This window comes from Bison bison, unplaced genomic scaffold (assembly GCF_000754665.1).
Source record: "Bison bison bison isolate TAMUID 2011002044 unplaced genomic scaffold, Bison_UMD1.0 scf7180017864524, whole genome shotgun sequence".
Taxonomy (NCBI): domain Eukaryota; kingdom Metazoa; phylum Chordata; class Mammalia; order Artiodactyla; family Bovidae; genus Bison; species Bison bison.
In genome coordinates, this window is record NW_011495075.1 from 2084631 (window position 1) to 2091106 (window position 6476).

Below are 6476 nucleotides of genomic sequence, written 5' to 3' on the forward strand. Positions count from 1 at the left end.
ACTGGAGTGGGTTGCCATTCCCTTCTCCTGGGGATCTTCCCCACCCAGGGATCAAACCCAGGTCTCCAGCATTGCAGGCAGACGTTTTACCACCTGAGCCACCAGTCAGCCATATTTATAAACACAGCTTCATAAAAATATTCCATTGGCCGTAGAATGACGAAACCCTTAACTTCTTGGAGAATCCTGCTCATGTTCTGTGACCCTTTCACACACATTTTATCTATCACCAAAAGAACATCCCAGTTAAAGCCTTTCCCCATGGTCATCAAGGTTCAAGCCAGAGAAAAATTATATTCCCTTCAAGAATAGTTGATGAGCTGAATAGTTTTAGAAGACGAGCTGAATAGAGCTGAATAGTTTTAGAAGATGAGCCTACTGGATCAATGTCTTTCCACGATGATATCGTCTTGACTAAACTTCACTAAATTTGACTTTCCCGTTTCACTGCCAAGATGTTTGTTGACTTTTTCTTGAAAAAAACATCAATTTCTAATGCCTTTTGCCTGGAGGCCAGAGTATACTATTTCTTTTATTATTACACTTTATCTTTCTTCAATTGCTTGTTGTAAAGATTGTTATAACATTTGTTTGGTTCAATGCTCACAGTTTCAGCAGATTTTGGTAACACGATAATGTGTTTGAAGCTGTAAAATACTTTTAGTATTCTAGTGTTGCTAAGTCAGGCTTCCCTGGTGGCTCAGCGTTAAAGGATCTGTCTGCAATACAGGAGCTGTAGGAGACTCGAGTTTGATCCTTGGGTTGGGAAGAGCCCCTGGAAGACGGCATAGCAGCCCACTCCAGGATTCTTGCCTGGAGAATCCCATGGACAGAGGGGCCTGGTGGACCACAGTCCATAGGATCACAAAGGGATCTCAAAGAGCTGGACGTGACTGAAGTGACGGAGCGAGTACACAGGCGTGCATTCATGGATCAATTCTTGAGAATGGTCAGGCCTCCTAATCTTGCATCCAACATGAGGTGCTCCTGTCCTCTGGACAGCTGCAAGTATAATGAATTCATTCAGCCCACAAGTACTTACTTAGATCTCCTATATGCCGTTCGCTAGGGTCACGGTGGAGTAAGTCACCATCCGGGGAGCCTAGTGTTTAAGAAGGGAGGTGACCAACATCCATCTTACAGTGTGAAACCCAGACGTGGGGGCTGGCTTTAGGGGCTGGCTTTAACAGCTGCGAGAGTCGGGGGCAAGCCCGCCCGCGCTGAGCTGGAGCAGGAGTGGGTTCCCTGACTGTGCTCGGCATGGTGTGAAGGCTCCTGGCGGAGGGAACGGCCTGTGCAAAGTGTGAGGGAAGAGGGCCACGTCCAGAACGAACTGCAGGGACTTTCTGGGGGTCCAGGGGTCGGGGCGTCACCTTCCGATGCGGGGGTGCAGGTTGGACCCCTGGTTGGGGGCTAAGATCCCACGTGCCTTGTGGCCGAGAGATAGATCAGAAGCGGTATTGTGACAAATTGAGTAAAGGACTTTAAAAGCGGTCCATGTGAAAGACGACAATGACAAAATCCCAAGAAACTAACCGTAGGGCGTGTGGGCGAGAAGGGAGGAGGGCCCCCTCGGGCCGTGGGGCTTGAATGTGACGGCTCTTTAGGCAAAATGCGAGGCCCTGGAGATTTTAGGTGATTAAGTGACATGAGAAGACAGCAGTGCGATGGCTGAGCGCTGCATAGGTGGGTCAAATCCTGTCCCTGTTATTTTGTTTGGAATATAGTTGATTTTCAGCGTTTCATGTGTACAGCAAAGTGAATCGGTTGAACATATATGTGTGTGTGTGTGTATGTGTGTATGTGTAACTGAATCACGGAAACACACACGCATACACGTGCATGCTGTTGCTCAGTTGTGTCCGGTCTGCAACCCGTGGACTGTAGCCCGCCAGGCTCCTGTCTGTGGGATTTCCCAGGCAAGACTCCTGGAGTGGGTTGCCATTCCTCCTCCAGGGGATCTTCCTGACCCAGGGATAGAACCCGCCTCTCCTGCGGCTTCTGCATTGGCAGCTGAATTCTTTACCCCTGCAGCCCTGGGAAACCCCCCACCTCCCCACACACACATATTTCTGGCCGTGCCTCGAGGCATGTGGGATCTTAGTTCCCCAACCTGGGGTTGAACCCATGCCTCCTGCCGTGGAGGCTCAGCGTCTTAGCCACAGGATGGCCAGGGAATTCCCTGAAACACAGCTTAACTTCTGTTTGACTCTGGTTCAATTTGAGCAGGTTGTCTTGCGTGTGACAGAGCCGATGGATAAAATTAACATAGGAACTAGGTCACGGAGAAGAAAGGAACTTTATCCTGTACAGAGAATCTCGGTAGCTGGTAGCACATCTTGTGAGGTGGTATGTTAACAATACCTGGCCTTGCCTGAGTTCTTACTCTCTGCTGGTCAGGGTCTCATTAAGCCTTCGCAGTGACCCTGTGACTTACTCCTGTGAGCATCACCATCTACAGGCGAGGAGGCTGAGGCTCCTCGGGTGAGCAGGCGGCCGCACACTTAGGAAGTAAGGAGGCTTGTGCCGGGGTCTGTCTGCATAGTCTGTGTTCCCAGCACGGCTCTCCTCTCTCCTGAGGATGGAAGCCAGCCCCTCACTGAAAACCTGCTGCCTCTAACTGAGTCTCCGGTTTCTTTCAAGCCATTGCCTTCAGTCAACTCTGGAGGATTTAGTTGATGGTGGGCTTTGAGCTATTCTTTTCACTGCAGCTGTTTCTCCCTCAGAAAGGTTGAGAGAAACCATTGGTCAAAGAAGGATGGGATGTGGGTCTCACCCTCTCTGGTCATTTGTTAAGGCTTCCCTGAAAGCTCAGTTGGTCAAGAATCCGCCTGCAATGCGGGAGACCTGGGTTTGATCCCTTGGTTGGGAAGACCCTGTGGAGAAGGGGACGGCTACCCACTCCAGTATTCTGGCCTGGAGAATTCCAGGGACTGTATAGGCCATGGGGTCGCAAAGAGTCGGACACGACTTGTCATTTGTTATGTGTTCAATCTCAACAGAAACCCAGCTCAAGTGCCCAAGTTCCAGATTCAAGAGGGAGGTGTTTTTGTAAGGGGCCCAGGAGTCCATATGTTTGTAAGCATTTTATGGGGGGAAACCCAAGCCCCATGGCCCTGCACATATGGAGCACTCAGGAAATGGCAGCTAAGCCCGGGGTCGTGGAGGGGGCCCAGCTCCCGGCTCCAAGTAGCTGGGCCTCGTGCTGAAGACGGCTGATAGGGACTCCGAAGGACCTCAGTGGCGGGGAGCGTGTGGTCAGAATGTGGGGAAGGGTAGATCACTATGGAGTCAGAGTGTATCATGGATGTATGTGGCCAAGATGGGAGGTGGAGGGACTTCCCTGGGGGTTCTGTGGTTAATACTCTATGCAGGGGGCACGAGTTCGATACCTAGCTGGGGAAATAAGATTCCACATGCAGTGTGGTGTGGCCCAAAATAAATAAAAATAAGTTAAAAAAATAAAATCAATTGCACTTTAAAAAAGTACCTACTGCCTCATATTTAAAATAAAGATGGGCGGCCGAGAGAAGAGTTAGGAAGCCATTGGTGAGGGTCTAGGAGACAGAGTGGAGGGCTGCCGTGTTGGACGTAAGGACAGAGCGGAGGCTGGGGAGTGGATTGGAGCCAGGGTACAGAATCAAGAACCCTTTACTAGTCAAGAGGTTTCTGGGCCAGTTCTTGGGTTTCTGACCGGCTGACCGGTGGGGCGTGTCACTGCAATAGCTGTGGAGCAGGGGGATGGTGGGGTCGGGTCCTTGTCCAGAGGGTCCGGTGTGTCCCACACGAGGAACCCAGAGGGGAGCCAGGGGGCCCAGAGATGCTATTCTGGGGGAGAACGATGCGATCAAAACAACAATAAAAAAAAGACAAATGATTAAAAACTTATGCTTTTGCTTTCTTTCCAGACTCATTTTCCCAAGGTGGCATTTCTGGAAACGCCATATTTTAGAAGAATATGAGAATTTCCTCTTTATGGCCACCTGGCCTGTGAGATGAAGACTTCCTGCAGTTTCAATCTCTCTCGTCAGATCCGGGGGTAAATAGGCTTCAGTCACCCCTGACAATGGCGTGAGGAACAGCCCCTCCGTAGGATGGAGCTGCATTGATTTTTCATAAAAGTTTAATAAGATGCTACAGGTCAAAAGCTTTGCAAAGTTTGCTATAAATTTTAGTGAGGAACTGAGCAAGATGTAATTGGATGAGAAAATGGAAATGAAACTTGGATCAGGGCAGCAGCGCGGATGGGGGACAGAGACGAGGAGGCCCTCCTACCCTCCCCCTGACCTTCAGGAACGAGGCTCAGGCCTGGCCACTGACCACCTAGAGCACCTGTTACCCCCCAGTTACCTGCATGTCAGTCACATCGCTCTGGCTCACTCGAGGGGCACCCGTCCCATAGGACCCCCAGTGTGCTTTGCAACGAACTTGATTTCCAGGTTGTACTTTCTGGTTATGTTTGTTTAATCCCAGAGTAAAGAACAGTATAAATTATCTTCCTTTAAAACCAGCTCCACAATTTCCAGCACCTATAATTTATGTCATATTGATTTACTTTGGATTTTCTAGATGAATGCAAATTTATATCACTTTTTTGTGAGATACTCTCTCTTCCTAAGTAGGACTCTGTTTCCCATCCACAATCCATCTTAATCTAAGATTTTTAAAGTCCGCTTTCTTGCATTAGCATTGGAATGAGGGCAATCCGTGCACTCCTGTTTTCTTATTATGACAAAGTGATGGTCTCTTTAAAGACCTCTGGATGGTGTCTGCCATTGGTTTAGATTTTCTTGCTCTGTGCTCGCTTCAGCAGCACATATACTAAATTTTCTTGCTCAACACAGCACACTTTACCCAGTCAATCTGTTTGTAATCAATTTAACGTCATGGACTATCACACACACACATGAACGATATTTCTCCCAGCTGTGTTCCTGTAGAGTTACGGGGGGAAGATAAGCTTGTTAGACTTAATTTCGTGTGGGTCCCTTTGCTGTATTACTTTCTCAGTTGCCACGTAAACCTTTTCTCCCCCTTGTTGGTGAAATTTAGGATAGAGTTAGAGGGATGCTTTTAGAATCCGTTCTCTGCTATGCTAAAAGCAGCTAGTTCTCTTTCTGGTTTAAAAGCCCCAAGCCTAACGAGACTGGGAGGGTGAGATGATGGAGGCAAAAACATTTTCAAGAAGCAGCCTTATAATTTAGGATTCCTGTAAATTACTAGGAAGTTGTGCAACTGCTATTTAATAGACACGGACTAATTATAGCCCCGAGTGCTGAGTCCCATCCTGCGGATATGCAGTATAATTCCTTTTAGAGAAGCAATGACATGTTGTTAATACCAGGCCATATTAGTGTATATCCCTCCAATCTCAAAGGGCTCTCTAAAAAAGGGACATGTGACAAAGAGCCAGCAGGTAACAATCTGGGCTTTGGAACTATCCTTTGGTGGCTCTTTTGTAAATGGATGTACGTAACTGAAAATTGTGTCACAGTCCTCTACTCTGCAACACTTGTGTCTCCATGACAACCACTTGTATTTATTAATGATCATAGCCAGTGATTACTGAACCTTCACTCTTTGCTTAGGGGTTTATATAACCTGCCAATTACCCTGAGAGAGTCTCATTCCATTATAATAGATGGAAAATGGTAGCTCAGAGAGGTTAAGGAACTTGCCCAAGGTCACACAGTTAATAAGTGGGGAAGCCTGGATTCAAACCCGAGTCAGTCTGTGCAATATCATTCATCCTATTTGGAGATGGCTAATTGGGCCACTCCTAGTTCTGGGGCTCAGTGTGACTTAATTTTCCTGTCCCTTGAAGCTTTCAAGGGTATTAGATACTCTTGCAGGAAAGAGGCAGGTTGGCCCTTGAGCTCCAAAAGGACTGAGTTCTATAATTTGACTACAGACTGTCCGGAGAGCTGGGTATCATGCCAGTGGGTCTCTGGGAGCTGCTCCAGATCTTGGAACCCTCAGATGCTCCTGGGGTCCTCCACGTCTCCTTAGTGGGAAGCATATTTATCCACATGATGAGTTTATGCCTCATAAGATCCAGGAAATGCCTGTGCTATGCTATGCTAAGTCACTTGAGTCGTGTCCGACTCTGTGTGACCCCATAGACGGTAGCCTACCAGGCTCCCCCGTCCCTGGGATTCTCCAGGCAAGAACACTGGAGTGGGTTGCCATTTCCTTCTCCAGTGCATGAAGGTGAAAAGTGAAAGTGAAGTCGCCTAGTCGTGTACTGCAGCCTACCAGGCTCCTCCGTCCATGGGATTTTCCAGGCAAGAGTACTGGAGTGGGGTGCCATTGCCTTCTCCGAGGAAATGCCTAGGGATGTACATATGTGAACCTGTTTGTTGATTTGAGATCTACTTCTTCAGTCTCTAAGTCATGCCCAGCTCTTTGCGACCCCATGGACTGCGGCACGCCAGGCTTCCCTGTCCATCACTGACTCCCAGAGCTTACTCAAACTC